Below are 24,407 nucleotides of genomic sequence, written 5' to 3'. Positions count from 1 at the left end.
GTTCGCAGAAACTTATAGACGTACGTTGTGTGAGACGTGGGGCAACGAAACGGACTGGTTGCAAGGCAGGAATGATCCTAGATGAAACCAACTAGGTTCCTGCGACGTTGGATTCGTCCGATATTGCAGCGACCCCAAGTGGAGTCAAGCAATCGTAACGAAATCGGAAGAGGTTACGCGTCCCCTTTGAAAGATGGCAGAGTTGGTCCAATTGGAAGGTCCAGTTCGACAAGATTCTACTGTGTCGTCGAGTCAAGCATGTAACTATTACGGAAGAGGTTACTAGGCGTTCCAAGACGAGCCCGAGATGACCATATGGCGAATAGTTGAGTTCTGCTTGCGCAATTCCACGACTCACGGTTTGGTGACGGGAACGGGAACGAGAACGAGCGGAGCCCCCTTTTAAAAATTTGGTCACTCTCCACTAATCAGAGGTATGTAAAAGTGAACGTTACTTGACATGGTAATTGTTACGAGTGCGAATTGTGTTGGTGTGATTAGTACGTTGAATTATAAAAAGAAGAAAAGGAACAAGTTTCTTAAAAAAAAAAAAATGTGCAGCTGGGAATTCTCGCCACTTCTTCAGACGGTGCACGTTGTTTAGTATGTCGTTCCCTTTGTAACATAATTCTGGAGGTATTGAGATACAGTTGGTCATCGGTAGAATTGGTTCGCGTTTTCTTTAACAAGCCACGAGTATTAAATTGTAATGGGGCAAATTGAGAGCATCAAGTTATTAGACAATTTAACGAATGGCAAGATTTGTCTTGTAAAGGTTTCCGCTGATTCCTACCAAGGTCAGGTTAAACGTTATTTTTGAACGGGCCATTTTTGGTGTGAAATTGAATCTAAGTGTACCACGGTGATATGTTAAATTAATTCATGGGGTCGCGTAGGCCTTTGTTGTTGTTAGTCGTTATACGATTTGAATTGGACAATGTTATATTGACGCAGGTCGTCTAACAAGTTGTGATTGAAATTTGAATAATGTACTTGTTTTGTTAATCGCGGACAAACTTCGTTGAGAGGTCCGTTGATAATAAAAAGCCAAAGAAAGATTAAATCTATGTTATCCTTTACGTATCGTAAAAATACAACCTGTAAAAGTACGTAGTGAAATAAGGCAATAACTAGCGTAAATTATTGAATATTCTGTAAACCAACTAGGGATGCCCAAACGGATCCGGATCCGTTCGGATCCTGATCCAGAACCAAAAGTTACGGATCCGGTTCTGAAAGTTTCGGATCTGGATCCGGATCCGAAAGTTTCGGATCTGGATCCGGATTCGAAAATCCGGATCCGGATCCGAAAATCCGGATCCGGATCCGAGAGTTTCGTATCTCAATCCCATTATAATATTACCACACCTTAAAAGGTATTATGATCTTCGATTACAAAGAAATTTTTCATTAGTTAGTCCTACAAGAATTTTTTCAAGTGTTGTTCCTAAAATACTTTGCTACGCATCGGCTATCACACTCGTGCACAAAAATAATCTTACTTGTTTAACATAAAATGTCATAGGTGATTTTGTAAATGCCATTGAAACGAATATGTATTCATTTGAATGTATTGGAAATGAAAACACACATAAATGTGAGACATTTCATTCCAGGATGAAACCTTTAACACATATAACAAGATAGAAATGTTATACAAAAATTATACAATTGTTCTACAGTTACAGTTTTACAAATTAAAATAAAACATTATAATATATGCAGTGTTGCATAATTACAAAGTGTAAGACTAACAAGGGAGGTTATCTAAGTGTCCCCCTCCGATTTCCATGAAACTTGGCAGGCGTATAGTGGGGCCAAAAGGAAGAAATACGTGTTTTTTTTTTGTTTCAGCTAAAAAACTGTTTTAGGGGGCAAAACCCCTTCAAATGTCAAGATGAGGACAAATTGAAGTCAGGATCTGACCCCTGCGTCCCTCCGATTTCCATGAAACTTGGCAGGTGTATAGTGGGGCCCAATGGAAGAAATACGTGTTTTTTGTTTCAGGTATAAAACTGTTTTAGGGGGCAAAACCCCCTCAAATGTCAAGATGAGGACAAATTAAAGTGAGGATTTGACCCCTGTGTCCGTCCGATTTCCATGAAACTTGGCAGGTGTATAGAGGGGCCCAATGGAAGAAATACGTGTTATTTTTGTTTCAGCTAAAAAACGGGTTTAGGGGGCAAAACCCCCTCAAATGTCAAGATGAGGACAAATTGAAGTGATGATCTGACCCCTGTGTCCCCCTCAGATTTCCATGATACTTGGCAGTTGTGTGTATAAACGGGCCCAAAGGAAGAAATACGTGTTTTTTTGTTTCGGCTAAAAAACTGTTTTAGGGGGCAACCCCCCTCAAATGTCAATATGAGGACAAATGTAAGTGGGCATTTGACCTATGTGTCCCCTTCCGATTTCCATGAAACTTGGCAGGTGTATAGTGGGGCCCAAAGGAAGAAATACGTGTTTTTTTTTTTGTTTCAGCTAAAAAACTGTTTTACAGGGCAAAACCCACTAAATTGGCAAGATGAGGACAAATTGAAGTTGGGATCCGACCCCTGTGTCCCCCTCCGATTTCAATGAAACTTGGCAGGTGTGTGTATAAATGGGCCCAAATGAAGAAATACGTGTTTTTTTTTTTGTTTCGGCTAAAAATCTGTTCTAGGGGGCAACCTCCCCTCAAATGTCAAGATGAGGACAAATTGAAGTGGGGATCTGACCCCTGTGTTCTTCTCCGATTTCCATGAAACGTGACAGGTGTATAGAGGGGCTCAAAGGAAGAAATACGTGTTTTTTTGTTTCAGCTAAAAAAACTGTTTTAGGGGGCAAAATCCCCTCAAATGTCAAGATGAGGACAAATTGAAGTGAGGATCTGACCCCTGCGTCCCTCCGATTTCCATGAAACTTGGCAGGTGTATAGTGGGGCCCAATGGAAGAAATACGTGTTTTTTTTGTTTCAGCTAAAAAACAGTTTTAGGGGGCAAAACCCCCTCAAATGTCAAGAAGAGGACAAATTGAAGTGGGGATTTGACCCCTGTGTCCCTCCGATTTCCATGAAATTTGGCAGGTGTATAGAGAGGCCCTATGCCCCCTGTTTCTTCCTATGCCATATTTACGTGGTTTCGGGGTCAGATCCACACTTCAATTTCTCCTCATCTTGACATTTGAGGGGGGGGGGCCTCTATACACCTGCCAAGTTTCATGGAAATCGGAGGGGGAGATTTAGACCTCCTTGTAAGTGTATTAATTAATTACAAATCGTGCACGCGCGCACACACACTATATATAATCTCGTAACCATATATATAGCAGGTAACAATATGTTATAAACACATTCTTACTTTCCAAAGAAGCGCATGTTGGATGGCAAGACGGATCCGGATCCGAAAATTCCGAATCCGGATCCGAAAGTACTGGATCCGAATCTGAAAATTCCGGATCCGAAAAATTTTGGGATCCGGATCCGGAACCAACCAACGTGGGTCTTTAGCGTCATAAACGCATCCTTGGGAGAGTTACTGCTAGTAAAGCACGTTATGGGTTACCAGAGCCCTGCACAAGACCCGGAAAAAAACCGTCTGATAGGAGGCGCGCCTACAACAATATGCAACACGCACGTCAAGCCCAGGTTATCGACATCGCGCAAGCGAGCTTCACGTCACAGTTGTGCACAGGCATCGATGCCTGCCAGGCTTTTCTATTACCCGGGTCTTAAGAAAACCCGTGAGACTCGATGTAGTTTTTGCAGGTAGATGCAAGCACTACTGCCAGTGTTGCCAACGACCATTATATTTCACTACGCATGGAAATTTTTGAATTTCTGCTATGCGCATGTGCCTTGAGGTTGCATAACCATTGGCGTAGCAAGGGGTGGGTGAAGTGGGCGACCACCCTGGGCCTCGCGCATGTAGTGGCCTCGCCTCCAATGATACGAAAATCGTAATAAATGGAAGTGAGAAAGATAGAAAGGGCTAATTTTGTAGGCAATAATATTAAAACCTTTTGTTTTTATCTGGTTTATATTCTAGTTTAACGTTATAATTTGAATGAATACGTCAAATCAGAGGCGGGCCTAAGGGGCACTGAAAAAGTCAAAATAATTCTCATTTCTCATGTGAAACATTAACGCAAAAATTGCTTGGACATTTTTATCCATTTATTATTTTCTTGAATAAAAAGCGCTTTGTCTTGCCTTCTCTTCTGTCTCGTGACCTTGCATAGCCTACCCGATTTGAATATGTTAATAATAAAGCACCTCAAACTGCCAAGGAGCAAAGTATGAGGCATTTAAATGCTTCCGGTGTTTTAAACTGAAGAAGGGCATGGATAATATTAGCAGGTCTTCCTTCGTTCCTACAACTTCAGATGCAGCTATTGCCCTCTGTAATGGGCACGAAGATGATTTATCTTCAGAATATCCTGATAAAGTTCTACGTTTCAGGAATGTGCTTAAATCTGAAATCAAGTTCTTTGGCAAAGTTTCTTCTCCTTGATAGCTCTACACTAGCTTCCAGTGTTCTCTGTATCCTGTACCGCCTTCTGTTTGTTTCGTACTCTTCAAGTAACAACCACGAAAAAAAAACTTTCTTTCTCAAAATTGAAACGTAGGAAAAACTTCTGGAAGGTAGTGTCGAATGGTATGATTGAGCCCAAATGAAGCGGACTCAGTAATCTCACTCTTGAACGAGAAAGGACAAGATCTAATGTAAAAGTGTCATTCGCTGCCCAGAAGCCAGCTTACTGTTAAGCAAGGTGGTTTGATTTAAATCAAGATTTAAATTGGGGAATTCTATTTTTAAAAAATCACTTATTGAAATCAATTTAAATAAAATTACAGAATAATGTACACAAGAAATTTGTAGTTTTTGTGAAAGTATATTAATCTCGTAACCATTTAATGGTGTTTACTATGCTCTAAGAAAGGAAATAAAGGAAATAAAATATATGTACTGATTGTGTGAAGTTCATACAAAAGTAAATGTAATATGTAATCTGAAAAAAAAAATCAACTTAAATTTCCCTTGATTTGAAATTCAATAATATTTATAAGCAAAATATAGCACATTTTTTAAATAGAATAATGTACAAAATACTAATCATGTTATACCGTAAATAGTGTCATTTTCATTAAACTGTAAATAAATATGGTAGCTGATATTTGGCTAACTATCATTAAAATATCTAAAATTCGTCTACAAAGACTGTAAATATTATTTTAAGTTAAAATTATAAAGTACATCCAGAATTTATTATTTTCACTGTAAGAAAAATTACTGAAATTATAATAGTTTCATTAACACACTTAACAAACATTTTCATATTAGGTTCATTATGTTCAGTTCCAGAAACAGAGAAATGCATATTATGCACGTTAAACTGGATTGTTTAATGCATACAAACCTTTAGAAAGCGCGCAGTGGAAATTTCCGCCTTATAGGTCTACTTATTTTGCTATGGGGCAGCTATGCTATTAGAAAGTACAGATAAAACACCTTTTCCAAAATATGCGAGTTTATTCATTTTCACATAATGTGCAAGCACCATTAGTCTACATAAAGAAAGATCGTCGGTGTTAAACTCGCTGAACTAAACATTTTCATGTCGTATCACTTGTGCCAGTTGGATGGATATTAATTTAACTAAATAATTAATAATGATGAACTAAATCTATTCCTTTACAGTCAAGTCAATTCTCCACGTAGTTTAACGGACGAGAAAGATGAACAAATATAATTTGGGTGTGTGAGTGCCAATTCGAAACTTAAAAGTACTTATCCTTCTCCTCCCATGTCGTGGTTTCTCGGACCCCTTCTTAAGGTGTCTGTCTAGAGGAAAGACTACTTCCTCTCCCTGGGCCAGAATCCAAAATGCGCTGCCTGAAGGGCTGCGACTTCGCACCAGGGAGTCGTAACGTAACGAAATGGAACGGTATTTTCAATTACGGTTTCCGTTACGTTACAACCAGAAACAGAATAACTTTTTTCGTGAACAGAAACGTTACCTCAGGTATATAAACATTACGTTACAGGTGTGCATAACGGTACCGAACCATAACTGATCTCTAAAGGAGTAGGTCTTTACGTGACACTTTAACGTTCCATCCATTGCCGGCAACCAGTAACGTTACAGGGTAAGAAAGAGGTTCGTCACGTATTGACTATTAACTTTAGTGTGTGTGGAAAGTGATAGTAACGTTACTATTAACCAGTAACTTAATTGAGGTCACGACTGTAAAAACGTTACACTCCTTTTTTCAAAACAACAACGTTATTTATAGCTGGTATCATAGAGACGTTCCGATGTGCAATACCGTGTCCGATGCCGTGTTCCGGAGAGAATAACATAGGTCTCTCGTATAATTGTGCTCGTTACTTTTGTAACGTTACAGTTCTTTTCCTCCACAAAAGTCTGTTTCCAAAAAGTGATACACATGTCCGTTACGAATAGCAAATACCGTTATCGAAGGCGTTTTCGAAGAAGCCTCATAATTATGATCGGCAGCTTACTAACATTACAGTACTTTGACCCCTTGAAAGTCACTAAGTTATAATACGTATTTTCGTTTTGGATGTCAGTGAAAAAATTAAATTGTAAAACAAAACGTTTGAAAACATCCGTAAACAAGATTCGGCGTGACTAAAGTTCTGGTTATTGGAATTTACTTATTAACTATGTATTTATCACAAATATATTTCTTTTCTGCATACTTAATCGCTTTATGTGAATTTGTTCTAATTTGATTATTTATGCGAGATGAATTTTAACATGTACGTTCACTTTATACGATAGCAAAGCAAATGTTTGTTGAGGGAAAACGTTTATATCTCTCTCTCTCTCTCTCTCTCTCTCTCTCTCTCTCTCTCTCTCTCTCTCTCTCTCTCTCTCTCTCTGTTTACATGTGTTACATCATTTTTTTTTAAAAAAATACAGTTGTTTGGCGATGAGAATGATTCGTGCTTAGATTAAGTTGCTGAAGGACGAAACATAAAGGACCAACCATGGTCGAGCCAAAAAATCATCCGTGCCACGCGTTCGTCCACCTAAGCGAGAGGCAAGCTTTCTCCTATCAGAAGACGAAAAATAATTGCTTGTTGCGCGACCTTGAGAAGGCGAACCGAACTGATAGCAGCAGCACCACGCAAAATCGGAAAATCTGAATCCTGAAACTTTGTACACGTGACCTTCGATCACGAAGCATCCGAGTAGACAACGCCTTGGGGCGATATGAAAGGCACTTTTGGCAAGTAGAAAATGCGTAGAAACGAAATGTTAGATGGAATTGTTGTACGAAACAAACGAAACCGCGTTTGTGCAACTGGTCTGTAGCTAGACAGGGCCATTGGACTCTCAAGAAGTCAAGAATTGTGTGGAAAGTGATTCTCAAAACTAAGCGAATAAAAGGACAGCATATTTTATCATTTACAAGGGCCCTCATCCGCTTACAATTTTGAAAATTACTTTCAGTAATTCTTGTCTTCTTGGACAGGAAGTGCATTAAACTTTTTGGTGTAGAAACAGACAGAACGCCCGCCTACCTACCACGTTTGAAAGAAGGGCATAGACAGACAAGAAAGTAATTTTCAAGAACGCAAGAACGGCAGTCGACATGGACATTGACCAACGTGTGACTGAGAAATACAATCGGAACAAAGGACAAGATTATTCAAGAAACAGTAATTTTATAAAACTTCCTATCATTAACTCAAACTCAGTTCATTCTTTTATCCTCTTTTGTTTGTTATACTTTTGTATTATTCATGTTTAATATCGCTTTTCTGCCACTTGTAGATAATCGCGACGATGAAGATGAATGATGATCATATTAAATCTATGAAGGGATGCTTACAAAAAAAAAACAGCCATGCCCAGATGTCTACTCGAACTTGAAATGTTTGGTACCGAGTGTATGAGTGGATCACTAAACGACTTCGGCCTTCGAGGCTACGGTTTCAGTTGCAACATGGAGTATAATTACGTTTCTACTACTCTGAATTGACCAAAGCATGTGGTATGTATCCTTCATTTTACTTAAAAAGCCCCCTTGATACATGAGATACTACAAATAATTTCAGGCATACCCTCGAATTCTGATTGCCTGGCACTTTTTTTTAACTAAGTAATGAAGTGACGTTTATATTCATATTAGTCCTACGACTAGCTCGAACTAAAAACTCTTGTGAAATACTGTGTATATGTTATCCTTGTGAAGTGAGGAACTTCATATTTTGCTAAGAAAATATGTATGAAAAATTATATTTGTAGCTACTACTTGAAGAATTCAAATTATTATTATGATGGAATTTCAACTTACGTATACTCTGCATATAATGTTATCGGAGAGGAGTTTTTGTCTCGCAGTCAATTTATTTTTAGTTGAGGAACTCGAGAGGAAATTGGAAATATATAATGACCCACGTTGTGGTGTGTTGTTCGATTAATCGGAATTGGAGTGAGAGAAATCTGTGGTTAAGTTCATTCAACACGTCAATTTGTAACTGTGAATGCAAGTTTTCTTTGATTTAGCAGGAAATCAGTCTGCTATTGTTGTAAGTAATAAATGGAAATATATATATTTTCTGCTCGAGTAGGAATCCGCAGCCGTTATCCGATCAATCAGTTTCTGTGTGTGAAACTTCTGTCTAGGAAAGCTACATACAATTTGCTTTTAATAACAGCAGCTTCAAAATAACCTATCCATTCTTGTCATGCCAAGTAATGTTTGATTTTGATTTGTTATATTTAACTTTGGTTTTATGCCACTTTTGGCTAATCGCGAAGACGAGGATGGGTGATGACATGACAAAATTGATGAAAGGACATCACAAAGAAAATAATGCACAGGCTGGGATCCGAACTCGGGACCTGTGGCGTCGTATTGCACTGTGCTAACCACTTCGCCACGAAGCTCTGCAAAGTAATGTTTGACCATACATCGTTCATGAAATAAAAACATAACATATACAGTGGCTCACATTAGTAATCAAATACGTAGCATTTTGCTGCATTTCTTAACAATATTTGAAAATTAACAACATGTACATAAATATAAACGATGGTGAAATATTTATACGCATTTCTTAAAGTTATATGTAACTTTTTTTTTTAAATTTTGGGTGCGTCAGCACTTAGGCTATTTTGCACCCGCCACGTTATACGGGGTGCAGCCCCTTACCATAACAAATAACATAACTGTAATGTCGCATAAATGAAATATTAAAATATTCTGACTTAGGTTAAAAGCTGAGGCTGTAAAGAGGCACTCAGCACATATGACAGAAAGCAGGAGAACACACAGAATTATACTGGCTATAGGGCCAGTCGCCAGAGTCTCGTTAGTCTGCAAAGAGCAATCCAGGGTGTACTACGTGGAATGAAGTTGAGGATTGAATGTAATACGTTGAAGGTACCTTACACCCCTGTTACGTTTTCAAATCTGAAAATAGTTATTTATGTTTGGGTGTGAAAAAAGAGATCACTTTAATATTCAGACAAATCGTGAAAGCCTTCTGTTTCTGTTAAGCTACGTTTCCATTCTGACAAGTTCCAGACCCATGACGCGCAACATGTCCCGGCGCATGTTGCGCGTCATTTAGTGCACTGTTTCCAATTCAAATCTACTTCTGCAAAATACGCCCGCAACAACACCGGAGTGCAGGACTTGAGTGTAGCGTTGTTCCATTGTGCTTTAGAGTAGTCAGTGTTTCTTCTCTTGGATTGTAATAATTTGGTAGTGATTTAACTTGTGTAAAGATGAACAATACAACTATGGCGGGTTTTGTGGTTATGGCAGGCGCGTACCATGAACTTGTAAAAAAAAAGAGGCGAAAATGACCTAGATGGTGGATTAGAAGTTTTCTAGCGAAAAGAAATTCGGAAGGAGCGTATAACTCGTTGATGAGAGACTTACGTCTTCAAAGGGGATACGAAAACTTTGTAAGAATGACTGTAAGTGATTTTGCATTGTTATTAAATCTTGTTGGACCACAGATGGTAGTCGCGTCGTCTGTTTCTACTCTAGTGCGCATGCCCCAGGAACTTGCTGCAGGCTGTTTCCATTGTCCGCGGCGCAAGTTGTGCGTCTTAATCGTTTGGGGCAATTTTGTCCCCGGCACTTGCGCCGCGGCATGTTGCAGACAGTTTCCATTTCAACAAATGCTTGGCACATTCAGCGTCGCATGCCGCGCGTCATGTTGCACGGCAAATTTCTGGTAATAGAAACGAGGCTTTACATAGTTTTTTTACTGGTCAACTACAGTGCGGGGAAGGAAGAATTGATGCTACTTCCTGACTACATTTGTTACCAGTAGCTGCATTGCTCCCTGACTCTCTCTAGCTAGGGTGAAACGAGCCTTGGAAATCGGTTGGGAAGTTGTTTGTTATTGTTTCACATAATGTGTAGGTAGTCACACGTAGTCTGAGAAACAGAAAAGTCACACATACAAGAACCTTGCTTGCAGGCCAAGGATAATAATCCTGGGGAAGTGGCGCTACCAGCTCCTATTTTCCAAAATTTGGCACGTTAGGTATTACACCAGATGTGGCATTTGGGTATGATACATTTTTATTATATTCCTGTGGAGATTCGAACAGTGTTCTCGGCTTGCGAGCCAGCGTAAATCTGCGTTAGCGTCCAATGTTTCGAGCGCATACATTGCTCCCATCATAAGGTAGAGAGCATCCTGCTTAGAGCAATGTATGCACTCCATTAGCTTGAGAAAATCTAAAATAAGAGGAATTCCTATCCCTGTTCTCGTGTTGATATTTCCTGGCAAATAAGAGGCTGTCGCGGTCTATTGCCGCGCTATACATTGAAGAAACAATGCTTTCTAATGACCGCCATGTTGGGCAGATTTCAGTTGTATATTGGCATTTGTCTTATTCGTATATTTTCAAGTTAAGAACTTGGATTAAATTATTTATAGTTAATTGTTTTTATAATTCATGTATATATTACGTTTCTTTATATTTTATAATATTATTCACGTATTTTTTTTACTTTCTTTTTCGCGTATTTTTGCAACATTTATTCAGAATTTATAGGATCCCAAATAATATATGCAACGTTTTCATTGTTTTTGAAGCACAAGTTAAGTACATTTCTTCTTAATATCGATTTTTGTTCAACAATGTACAGTGTCTCTCAAAAGTTTTAGGACAACGACATTTTAAACTAGGCAACCCAATTTACACAAGGCGTTGGTGGGTTGCGCGTACAGTTAGGCTCAATTTCAGGGTTGCCACTTGCACAATAGATATTTATAAAATACGCGAAAGAAATAAAAACAAGTATTATTGTATACAATTATTAAAAATATCACTATTATATCGCAAGTGACACAATTCCTTCTCAAAGAAAAAAAAATAGGTTTTCTAGTATTTCATCGCTGATGAGTCTACAGAAAGGAAAAGAGGTGATAGAAAACGAAAGGTGAGAAAGGAGAGGAGAAAGAGAAAGCGAAAGGAGAAGAGAAATGTAGAGGAGAGAAGAAAGAGGATAGACGAGGAGAGGAGATGTAGTGAGGAGAATGGAAGAAGATTCTATGAGAGATTAGGAAAATGGAGCAAAGAAGAGAAAAGAGAAGGAAAACGAGATGAGAAAAGAGGAGACGAGAAGAGGGGAGTGGAGAGTGGTGTAAAGGAGAGAAAAGAGAAGAACGAAAAGAGGAGGAGAAGAGTGCAGTGGAGTCGGAAATCTAAGACAGGAAAGGAGATACGAGGAGTGGAGATGCGATAAAGATAAAGATAAGATGCGAGTAAAGTAGGGAAGGCGATATGAGATAAAAGCAGAGCAGAAGGAGGGGAGAGAAGAAGGAGAAGGAGAAGAGAAGAACAGAAGGGACTGAAGAGAAGAGGTAGTTGCAGAAAATATCGTCTCAGCGTCAAGAATTGATGCATTGGTCAAATTATCGACATGAAACATTCAATAACATTTTGAAATGTATTGGAGAATGTATTTGATCGGTGCGAAATGCCTTTTGGCTTAGTTCAGAGCAAGATAAAATCTTCCATGTAAGATCTTTGATTTTACCTGCGATTATACCACTAAAAACATGAATGTAATTTTAATATTTATCCAATTTATGTCCACTTCTCGGTTCGTTGAAATGGCGATTTTGTAATTTAATATTTCCCCTCCCCCATCGTTAATTCCAAACTGAATCATTCCGTTTCACATGGCGTGGACAATGAACACAATGGGATGGGTCTAAAACTTACGAAAAGTTTCTGCCAACGGAAGGGTTTGAACCTACGACCATCAGATTGACAGCCCTGAACGGTAAACACTACCCTACAAGCTATCGCTCCTGAAGGTAAGTAGAAGGAGCTGACCAATGTGAAATGTAGATGCAACTCTCCTCCTACATGTAATGTGCAAACAATAATTGTTTGTAACAAAGAAAACGAAGGTAGTACGGCTCGGTGAAAACATTTAATGGAGAATTGCACATGATGAAAACTTTTCATTCGATATTTGCGGAGGTTTCCTTGCATTGAACTCGAGTGGGATAGGGGTAAAATTAGTATGTCCTGAATTGCCACAAATATAAATAGTTATTTCATTAATATGTGTCAATGTCTTTGAGCAGTACACAATTATCGTTAGAGTATCATAATTCACGATCGTATACATGAAAATATCCCTTTGAACGTGTGTCAATTTATTTATTTGTTTATTTTTTATACATTCCATATGCAAAACAATGTAGCCACTATACACTGCTATTACAAATAATGTTACAATGCTCTTGTTTATAATAAAAAAAGGAGAATTAAAAAAGAACACCAAGTATGGAGGATCGAACCTGGGACCGTTAGTAGCCCAATCGAAAACTCTAACCACTACACCACGCCCGTACCTTGGATTGTAGCAACAATTCTTAAGTATTCTGTCCCTCCAATATTGTAAATGTCGTTGGGTATACATGTAGTTGAACTTTTTACTTTAATTTTGAATTGCTTTCATGTAGTATAACAGATATCTTCGAGAAATAATTTTCGAAGTGATGAAGAAAAACGAGAATATTGGTAGTTGTGAAAATGCGAGTAATTTCTTCTAACTTATTATTGTGATTAGACATTATTAATGGAAAATATCTAGAGGCTTGAACATTGCATGACGATATTCTTTTCCTGCGATACTGGAGCAGACGAAATGCCTGTTTCCTGACGCAAGTCTCGTGTTCAGAACAGTCTTATGAAATGTATTTGCTGTTCAGTAAGGTAACACGAAATAATTACACCGTTTGCGAATTACCAAATCTGCGCAACGTTAGACGTAAACAGACGGAAAATTGTATTCATAAAATCACTTCACATTTGACAGTATTAGTCAAGAGAGACTCGTGGGACACTATGTTAAGGTGCTGGACTAGATCCATCTTATTATTGTTCCTCGAAGAACAATAATTTTTAAAGTAGAGCAACAGTCGTTCCGCTCTTTCTTCTTTCTTTTAAATTCTTCCACATTCCTTTAATTGGTTTAAAAATAAATAAAAATATTGCTTGCATTTCTGACATTGACGAAGACCAGTTCCGTACGCAGGATTTCTTTGAGGGAGGGGCCAGACCCAAATTTATATATTTTTATCATTATTTATATATATATATATATATATATATATATATGTGTGTGTGTGTGCGTGTGTGTGTGTGTGTGTGTGTGTGTGTGTGTGAGAGAGAGAGAGAGAGAGAGAGAGAGACAGATATTACAAAATAGTTCAAATAGTGCGAACGCCATTGAAAAGTCATGATAATTCTATGTTTAAAAAATGTTGCGTACTAGGAATTACTATTACAATAAAGAACATGTCTAATTGTGAGTTAAGAAAAAGACAATAATAAAGAGACATTCTCGCATTACGATTGCAGTTCGAAAAAGTCGGGGCAGGGATTGAAAGTAACGCACTGTCCTGACTAAATCGGTGAATCGGACGTCTGCTAGCCTTGCATTATAAAACTAAAACCATCCAATATTGCAGCCTGAAGACTTTTGCGCAAGAAACAGAATCATTTATGTAAGAAGAAAATTGAAATTTTTACACATTTCTAAAATCGACGATGTTATTTTCGTAGTTATTGATAGGTTCACATTTAAATATTTCAGGGTTCGAGGGGGCATGGCCCCCATGCCCCCCCCCCTGGGTACTGTCCTGACGTAGACAGTGAGAGAGAAATTTTGGAGAATCTTTCTATTAAATTTATTACTTACATCCACCTTATGCTCAGATAGGTTTATTGACAATCGAACTTTTCGTTTAATAGATAATATTTGGTTTTAAACGACGGGAGAACATTGGTCTAATTTTCTTTCTTGCTCTTTTGAGAGAATATATACTTCTGCAATAGCAATCGCGCTCGGAAACAGTGAAAAAAAATTGACTGTTTTTAAGGGCAGACAAGAATGGTAGCGCAGCTTGCTAGCGTTCAAAGTGACTCACTCACTCGCACTATTCAAGGCCGCTTTTTATCGCAAAACACGTGCGTCGATGCAAGTTACAAGTGACCAGAGTCGAATTTTAAAGAGAATCTGAAGAATGATAGATTTCATCAGAGGCGGCTAGGTGGACACTAGCTCAACATGCAATAGTTTAAGTGATAATTTCTGACAAAGAAGAAACCTTATTGAATAAGTATTGGGATAGTTCGTAATACGTGTATCCGCTCCTTTTTAACAATGTAAGCTCGAAGACAATCTGTATTCCATTTGTTTATATTGGCAACTTGGTCAACCGGAGGTTATTATAAGGAACTATTTCGTAGATGTTCATGTAACCGTTATAAAATTACAAATAAAATATATTCACAAGCTTAGATATACTAACAACGAAGAAATAAATTCAGAGTTGAATTTCAAATGCATGTGTATAGAGTAATTCTAGAAGTAGAGAACTATATCAAAGTATTGAACTTATTTTTGCAGGATAACGTTTACAATATTGACGCGACAGAATAATTAAGAACTGTTGATCCAAGGGAAACAAAGGGCGTAGTGTAGAGTTCTTGAAAGCATTGATTGCGGTCCCAGGTTCGATCCTCCATACTTGGTGTTCTTTTTTTCTATTTTTTAAATCCCCTTCTATTAAACAAGACCATTGTAACATTATTTGTAATAGCAGTGTATAGTGGCTACATTGTTCTGCATATGGAATGTATAAAAAATAAACAAATAAATAAATTGACACACGTTCAAAGGGATATTTTCATGTATACGATCGTGAATTATGATACTCTAACGATAATTGTGTACTGCTCAAAGACATTGACACATATTAATGAAATAACTATTTATATTTGTGGCAATTCAGGACATACTAATTTTACCCCTATCCCACTCGAGTTCAATGCAAGGAAACCTCCGCAAATATCGAATGAAAAGTTTTCATCATGTGCAATTCTCCATTAAATGTTTTCACCGAGCCGTACTACCTTCGTTTTCTTTGTTACAAACAATTATTGTTTGCACATTACATGTAGGAGGAGAGTTGCATCTACATTTCACATTGGTCAGCTCCTTCTACTTACCTTCAGGAGCGATAGCTTGTAGGGTAGTGTTTACCGTTCAGGGCTGTCAATCTGATGGTCGTAGGTTCAAACCCTTCCGTTGGCAGAAACTTTTCGTAAGTTTTAGACCCATCCCATTGTGTTCATTGTCCACGCCATGTGAAACGGAATGATTCAGTTTGGAATTAACGATGGGGGAGGGGAAATATTAAATTACAAAATCGCCATTTCAACGAACCGAGAAGTGGACATAAATTGGATAAATATTAAAATTACATTCATGTTTTTAGTGGTATAATCGCAGGTAAAATCAAAGATCTTACATGGAAGATTTTATCTTGCTCTGAACTAAGCCAAAAGGCATTTCGCACCGATCAAATACATTCTCCAATACATTTCAAAATGTTATTGAATGTTTCATGTCGATAATTTGACCAATGCATCAATTCTTGACGCTGAGACGATATTTTCTGCAACTACCTCTTCTCTTCAGTCCCTTCTGTTCTTCTCTTCTCCTTCTCCTTCTTCTCTCCCCTCCTTCTGCTCTGCTTTTATCTCATATCGCCTTCCCTACTTTACTCGCATCTTATCTTTATCTTTATCGCATCTCCACTCCTCGTATCTCCTTTCCTGTCTTAGATTTCCGACTCCACTGCACTCTTCTCCTCCTCTTTTCGTTCTTCTCTTTTCTCTCCTTTACACCACTCTCCACTCCCCTCTTCTCGTCTCCTCTTTTCTCATCTCGTTTTCCTTCTCTTTTCTCTTCTTTGCTCCATTTTCCTAATCTCTCATAGAATCTTCTTCCATTCTCCTCACTACATCTCCTCTCCTCGTCTATCCTCTTTCTTCTCTCCTCTACATTTCTCTTCTCCTTTCGCTTTCTCTTTCTCCTCTCCTTTGTCACCTTTCGTTTTCTATCACCTCTTTTCCTTTCTGTAGACTCATCAGCGATGAAATACTAGAAAACCTATTTTTTTTTCTTTGAGAAGGAATTGTGTCACTTGCGATATAATAGTGATATTTTTAATAATTGTATACAATAATACTTGTTTTTATTTCTTTCGCGTATTTTATAAATATCTATTGTGCATGTGGCAACCCTGAAATTGAGCCTAACTGTACGCGCAACCCACCAACGCCTTGTGTAAATTGGGTTGCCTAGTTTAAAATGTCGTTGTCCTAAAACTTTTGAGAGACACTGTACAAGATTGAAGTAATTTGTCTTCCTTATAAACTAAATATTTATTTAATCATTTTTTTATGTACAAGGGCAAGTATGATTTATTTGATAAAATCAGTTTAGTTATTTCTATATAGTTTAATATTGTAATATTATAGCAAAGTATTTCTCCCTCGTTTTCAATAAAATATCGTTTTCCTATTGGCTGTTTATGTTAGGAGTAGGGGAACCACGCTTCGTGTTCTTCGCGATGTAAAAACTTCCACGTTGGCATTTTTAATTGTTGCCAACCTTAACTTTAGCTTACTATCGCTAATTAACATTGATGTGTTATATAAATTATCAGTTTTTCTTGTGTTATTTTATGTGATGAGTTTGTATTGTAAGTTAGAACAATCTGTTATGCTGCACCTCGCGCTTGAGGTAGCAGTTGAGGTCTTGCTTTTAACTGTGAAGGCGGTGCGCGGACTCTCGTGTTAAATAAATTGCTTATGACTGCCTGCGAGCGTGCATGACCCAATAAGTTATAACTTTTAACTTGTGCGAATCAGTATGCACGCGCGCGATTCGTGATTAAAGATTTTGGACATTTTAATTATAAAGTATTTGGAATTTTATTTACTGTCACGTGTCGCAATTCGGTGGTTTCCTTCCTGGAGGAAGGGTGGATCGTCTTAATCCCGATCCCTGGGTGAGAACTGGTGCTCCCAACTGACCAGCCGGAGCAAGGAGCGATGTGTTGCCAATTCGGCATACCCTGGAGTTACGAGTGGTGGCACGTTGCAGCTTTATACTCCGAAGTCGATACCAAAGGTTCATGGACGTCTGCAGGATTTTTTTTCCAGGGAGGTGCAAGCAAGGTAGTTTTTTTTTCCGGGGCGGGGGGGCAAACAAGGTGCATGTTCCCCCATAACAGTGTTGTCTCCTCAAAAACCATTGCTTTAATTTGAAGTTATCATGTTCATGCAATAATTAACATATATTATTATAGCTAAAATGCAATTGCGCGATATATATAATTTTTGGTTGACTTTCCTTTTCCAGGTGGGTCGTGCCCTTGCCTCTTTTTCGGACATTCATGCAAAGGTTCTATTTTTATTTCGCGTCTACCACTTTATGTTAATCGCGATGATAAAGGATGTGATAGGTGATGGAAGTGGTATAAAGACAAATGACCCATCCATATTTTCTAATCCGACATTAGACTTCGCAGTGTATTACGCTAACTAATTTGCCACGGGATCGGCTTCTTCGTGTTTGTCTGCTCATCAAATGATTGATTAGTTATTCAAACTATATAGGTAGCAAAGCTATATAAAATAACGAAACAGAAAAAAAAATCCACTTGACGTCTTGTAGTACTATCATCAATCTACAATTTCATGCTCTCAAATCCACACAGAAAAATTCTTGTGGCATTAGTTTTACGGAATGGCCTTCGGGAATAAAAATCGCCCATTTCCTGGTTCAGCTCGAAACAATTCAGGTGCCTTATCGAAGCTGCTCTTCAGCACGCAGGGTTTCTAACCTACTTCGCCGTAATTCAGTTGTTGTATCTTGTTTAATAAGATGTATTGTAGAGCCAACCGCAGATTAAATAGGAGGAAAAAGACTTTTTCCGACGGAAAATAAGTTGGCAATGCTGCGAACACCGAGGCATTCTTGATAAGACGCTTGAGGAGGGTCGAGAAAACTTTCCTGAAAAAGCGCAACCCCAGTATCGAAGGTCATGCTACACGTGGATTGGCAACTTTAGGCATGCTGTCTGTCTACACAATTCTACCAAAATACCTGTTTGAAAATGAATCTTCTGCTCGCATTTTATTTTTCAAATGTAGTTCTGACATTGTAGTCATTTTGCAATTATTTTTATTTGTTCTTATTTTGCTTTGCTTTTATGTCACTTTTATAATTAATCGAAACTATGAAGATGGATGATAAATAGATGAAATTGATGAAGAGACATCTAAAAAAGATATTTACAGACCAGGATTCGAACCCGGAACCTAAAGCGGATAGGTTGGGGGGGGAGACCGTCAATAACTCCCGGTCACGAACTGGCTTATAATTTTTGTAATTTCTCAGGAGTATTTTTTGTTCTGTTCATGCATAATGCCTGCTTCGGAAACTTAATTTATCAGTGACACACTTCGTTCGGTGGGGACAAGCCACGAATTGTTTGAGAGGAGGGACAAATCTCGTTCATATACTAGATACAATCATGGACTATACTTGAAATGGCCTCCCCGATGGCGCAGTGGTTGCGTCGTCGCCTAGTAATCAAGGGGTCCCGGGTTCGATACTCGGTGGAGGCACAAGGGGTTCGGATTCCACTTCAAACTGAAGGTCCAGTCCCGATTAGCCTTACTGTGCATAAAGTGGACTCAAGCCACCAAATCAATCAATCATATACTTGAAATGTGACGTGCTAAACACTACTTTCGGAGATCAGATGGACATGGCAATTTTGATATACAAGTTGCACTTTTTCTACTTAGATTATTTATGTCCAAATTTTATCCTAATAGATAATCTCGCAACAACGCAAAATGTTTAAATTGACTCGAATTCACAATGGCTCATATACAGTGTGTTTATAAATGAACGGTGCGGCTTCAAAAATTAATAATAAATCTATTTATTACCTTACACGGGCAAAACTTACACCGTAATCAGCAGCAACTGTCCAAGTTTATATAACTTTATTTAAATTGGTATAAAGATAGAAATCGAGAGGGGGCAATTGCCCCTCTGTGCCCCCTTGCAGGTGCTCTTCGCCGTCTGGAAGAAATAGTGCACGAAAGACGTGAAAACTAAATCCATCTTGAGTATCCTTTTGTTTTGCTACTCTTAGATTCTGCAACCTTTCTTTCTATAGTCCAATGTTTGCCTTCCTTACCTCCTAGAATTGATTTCTGTACAAGTTTGAGGGCTAATCTCCCCTGCCCCCTGTGGTTGTGCCACTACACCTTCTTCCGCCGTTGTTCCTTTGTGAACTTTCATCGGCTTCAAAATACTACATTTTCTTCAAGAGCATAATATCGTTTAATAACCGGCGATATGATTCGTCTACCCTAAATTTATGGAATAAAGTATAATAATATAGGGGCATGGAAATCTGGAAGGGGGGCGAGGATGGCCACCTCTCCCCTTTAGAAAACGAATGCCAGCTAAAAGTATATATTTCACACGTATAATTTGATTTGTCATAGTAATTTACATTAATTATTATAATGGGGATGCAGGAATGCGATAATTTCGAATTCAAGTGGTGTTTCTTGAGGGGGCAACACTATTATCGGGTTAATATGCATATGCATATGGCATATTTCCCTGCGTCTAAAATATCGACAGATGTCCATGATTAGGGGGGTGCATTTGCCCCCCCCCCCTTGCACCCCGTGCGCACGCCTATTGCTACTCATTTCTACACTAGTTGGAAGCTTTATTCAATTTCGAGCCAAAAATGTAATTTAATATCAAATCAGGGTTGTTAAACGTCCAAGAACCCATAAATTCTATTGGGTTCCGCAACAAGACCGGAAACTTTTTTATCGCACAGTTTAAATTCGGTCCAAGTTGCGTATTCTTTCATTTCAATATGAAACTTAGACCGTCTTTAAATTGATCCGGAAAGAAGGTCCCTGTGCCGTATTTCAATTGATCAGGAGAAAATGTCCCTGGAACGAATTGAAATACATAAAGAGGCTCTTTACAGTCCTGATCCATTTATGTTTGCTAATATTCCCTGCTGAACCGGAATTGAATTGATTTAAAATTCCTGGCCCTTTAACAACCCTGGTTGAAATTCATTTTTTTACAAACAACCATATTTTTCACGGCTATTTCACATTAATCCCACACGATATACTGAGTTATTTTTCGCAATGTTCCAATGAAAGGTAAGAGATTTTGGCTATTCCTTTTTCTTCCTTGATGTTCAATAGATTATATTCGTCACGCGCCTATAACGTTACTAGCTAACATTTGTGAATTGTTCTTTCCTTGTAACGTTAACATCTACCATACTGAATTTATTTACGTTCCTTATGCAGATGGTATGTACCCAACTGCATTTTGTTCCGTTCCGCTACAGTGGTTTACATTTTGTTACATTCCTATGTAACGTTAATTAACCATATTGCCTTTCACTTCGTTCCGTTACGGAGGATTGCATTCATTACGTTCCTATGTACCGTTATTTACTACCATGTTGCATTTCGTTACGTTTTTTTGTAACGCTAGTATATACCACAATGCATTTCGTTACTACGTTCCTTGTATCCTTGTAACGGTAGTATATACCATATTGCATATTACGTTATGTTCCAATGTGCTCATTTCGTTCCGTTCCTTTATAACGTTAATATCTACCATAATACATTTTGTTACGTTCTCTGTAACGTCAGTCTGTAACATATTGCATTTCGTTACGTTACATGGGTACCAGCAGCTGAACCATACTCTTCCTCCTACAAAATGGAACGTAACGTGTAACGCAAATTGGGTACGTTACGACTCCCTGCTTCGCACCAAGGTTTCCTTGTTACGTCATTGCGTAACCTATGCTATTGCCCTCTGGTGGCAAAATTAAGAAGATTCCATCCATCTGGCACACAAATAAACAAAATGACGGCTCCGCGCGCACTACGGTCCATAATATTTACATGTAATTTGTTATTTGCTTTAATCAAACTGTTCAAATACTTATTTTACAGGGCCGTTTATCAGAAAAAGCCTTTCTATTTAAAAAAAATATGTCTATGTTTTTTGATTTGATTTGATTTAGTTTATTTTACTTCGCGTTTTGTGCCTCTTGGCTAATTTGCGAAGATGGGGATGAGTGATGAAATGATGAAATTGATGAATGGACATTCACAAACAACCAAGCCCGACCGGGATTCGAACCCGGGACCCTTGGCGTCGCAGCGCGATGTGCTAACCACTCGTCCACAGGGTCGGGCAATATGTCTATGTGTACGATGCCAAAGAAAAGATCGATTTAAATAAAAAATATTAAAAAAATATTTTAAAAAACATTATTTTCATCCACCCAGCTGTTAAGAGGAGGAGATAAGTAAGTATATTTGTATTTTCTTCTTTTGAATACATAAATGTCAAAGAAATATATGTTGTAATATGTGAAAATTCAGAGGTAGAGCATCGATTTGTATAATTATTAATATAAGTGTAGCCACAACCAGCCATTCTAAGTAATTACATAAATTTTCTGGAAGAATCTGACTGTACTTGAGGCACCCAAATTTGTTTCTTGCGGATGCGTACTTTACGATTTTGTTACGACTGCGTCAAATATTTAATATTACAAGAACATTCAGACGTAACAACAAAATGAGATTCACAATTATTATCATCATCTAAGCCCTAAAATTCAAAGTTAACTGGTACAATTAATGTGCAACAAAGTCAAAATTGCTAATTATAAAAAGTCAAATTAGCTGTATCAATTCATTACACCAAAGATTTCACACTTATGGTGCAAATGACTATCGTTTTATGATTTGTTGATGTTGAAACTGATTGTGTCGAAGAGTAGGTACATACTTTGGGCCCCTAGTCAGGATTGTGTTTTAGCGCAGCCCCTTTCCCCCACTCTATCAAGCACAGACATTTTATGTGTGTCCTTCGATATACTCTACTTAAGCCATGGTTTGTGACGTTTACATCCTACAAATTTTGAAATTATGAAACAAAGAACGACTCATTAAATAATATATAGGTTATATTTAAAGATTCTTAGTTTGTATTTCTAATTTTTTAAAGAAAGCTTAGCATATTTAAGGATATTTCAGTTGTCCTACTGTCTAAAGAACATCTTAAAAAACGTACTATTACTACTGCCTTGGTTAATGAAAATTCCAGCTGAATGTTAATGTAGTTCTGCCAAGTGTAAATTTCTCTGTTGCGTACTATTAAATATAATTTTCGTCAGAAATTAATTATTATTATAGGCTATTATATAAATATAATAATTTGCTGACGTTTCCTTGATGACTGTGTATCGATTCACATTGATATTTCAAACTTAAAAAAATGGATGGGGCCTTGCATTCTAATCTCGCCCAGGGCCTCGCAATATGTTGATACGCCACTGTACCTAACATTTTTGTAACTTCTCAAATTTGTTTCATTCATTATGTCAAACCAACTACCACATATTTTCCAAATTTGTTTTGAAGGTCTTGAAATAAGTTTGTGTGTCTTGTTCATTTTATGTCACTTTTCTGGTCTTGAAATCATAAATCTTCTCTCGGTTTCAATTTTACGTTGCTTGTTTGTTGAAATGTGTAAATAGCATTGCCTGTTATTTGCACCCGTAAGAAGATACAAGCTAACAATAATTATATTTTGCATCGTATTACTATCAATGCGGTCTGTAGAACTAGATAACAAGCAACAACATTTTTTTTTGTACTGGGTACAGAGTCTGAAGAAGACCTTGCTAGAAAGTTGAAACGTTACGTTTAGTATATGTTTTAAAATAAAATAAATGTCTGCGTTGGTCAGCATATTGAGTTTTTCATATCATGGAAACAAGGCATAATGGTGTTACAACAACATGAGCGAGCGACGATTTGTTGAAAGAGATGACAATATTCAAAAACCTTTTATAATGCAAATTCTAATTTCAAGTTCCATTTTATGGACCATCGTGCTTTAGTGTTTCGGGGAGGGGATCTTGAGCAACTAATTCGGATATTGAATTAGCAAAATTACACCAGAGAGAAAATCTGTTTGATTGATTCATTCATTTATTTGGTCAATTTATGCTCAATAAGGCTAATCGGGACTGGACCTATGGTTTAAAGTGGGATCCGAACCATCATGTGCCTCCACCGGGTACAAAGCGACGACACTACCGCTGCGCCATGGGAGCACCCCCCCCCAAAAAAAAAAGTATAATGTAGAACAACCACCAGTAACACAAAGTTCCAAAATATTTACGATGGCACTTTTTGCGAAACTTGGTTCGTAATCCTTTACAGGTGTCAGCAGTAGCGGCAATTAGGGGCAAGGCCGAGAGGGTGCGGTTGTCCCCCCAACCCCGACTTTTTGAAACTTTTGCACCACGCTAACCTCATGTATCAAGGGAAATTAAACTGTTCTTGCCCCCACTTTTGCACCTTGGCCCCCTAATTTTGGAACCCAATCGCCGCCACTAAGTGTGAGTGATACAAATATTTTCTACCAAGGAATAAAATGTCTGCAATTTCAAGTTGATAAAAGTGATGTTCCTAGAACAGTTTAGAATATAAAAGTTGGCAACGGTGACTGCGTGACTCATGTATCTGGAGACGGTGCAAAACCAGAATGAGCGTACGCCGAAGATAAGCGAGCTTCGTCTTGCAAGGCCTTCAAGTTACCCGTGGGCTTTCGATGCTCGCCGGGTTAAAACTCAGGTATATAGTTTTACCCGCCCGCCCGCCAGCCTAGTAAGCGATTCTGACCGATATGCAGCTCTCTGAGGGTTACCTATTCTGTGGCGAAATCGTTACGCTGCGTTATGAAGTTTGTAATTGTTTTGACCGCACGTACACTGGCGAACTTTAAAAAAAGGTCTCCCTCCTCTCAGTTAGATTGGAAGCAACGAACAAAAACCGATATTGAATTGGAAACACTCCAGCATCAATGTCGAAACTCTATGCAAGATAAGAAAGAGCTGCAAAGTTGTCAGTCGTGAACACCACACAGAAGAGCAATGTTAACC

The 24,407-nt window shown here is 38.1% G+C and overlaps 1 long non-coding RNA gene across 1 annotated transcript in view; it reads left to right on the top strand.

Moving 5' to 3' along the window:
* The first annotated feature begins 368 nt into the window (after positions 1-368).
* The window catches only part of LOC145984461 (uncharacterized), a 144,873-nt gene continuing 120,834 nt past the window's right edge, over positions 369-24,407 (top strand). The window contains exon 1 of the long non-coding RNA XR_014441320.1: positions 369-434. This is a non-coding gene — a long non-coding RNA (uncharacterized LOC145984461). The remainder of the gene's footprint in view (positions 435-24,407) is intronic.

The sequence above is a fragment of the Lepisma saccharinum genome, chromosome 2, assembly GCF_977018435.1.
Source record: "Lepisma saccharinum chromosome 2, izLepSacc3.1, whole genome shotgun sequence".
NCBI lineage: Eukaryota > Metazoa > Arthropoda > Insecta > Zygentoma > Lepismatidae > Lepisma > Lepisma saccharinum.
The sequence above is the reverse complement of the archived record's forward strand: the minus strand, read 5'-3'. Positions and strand labels throughout refer to the sequence as shown.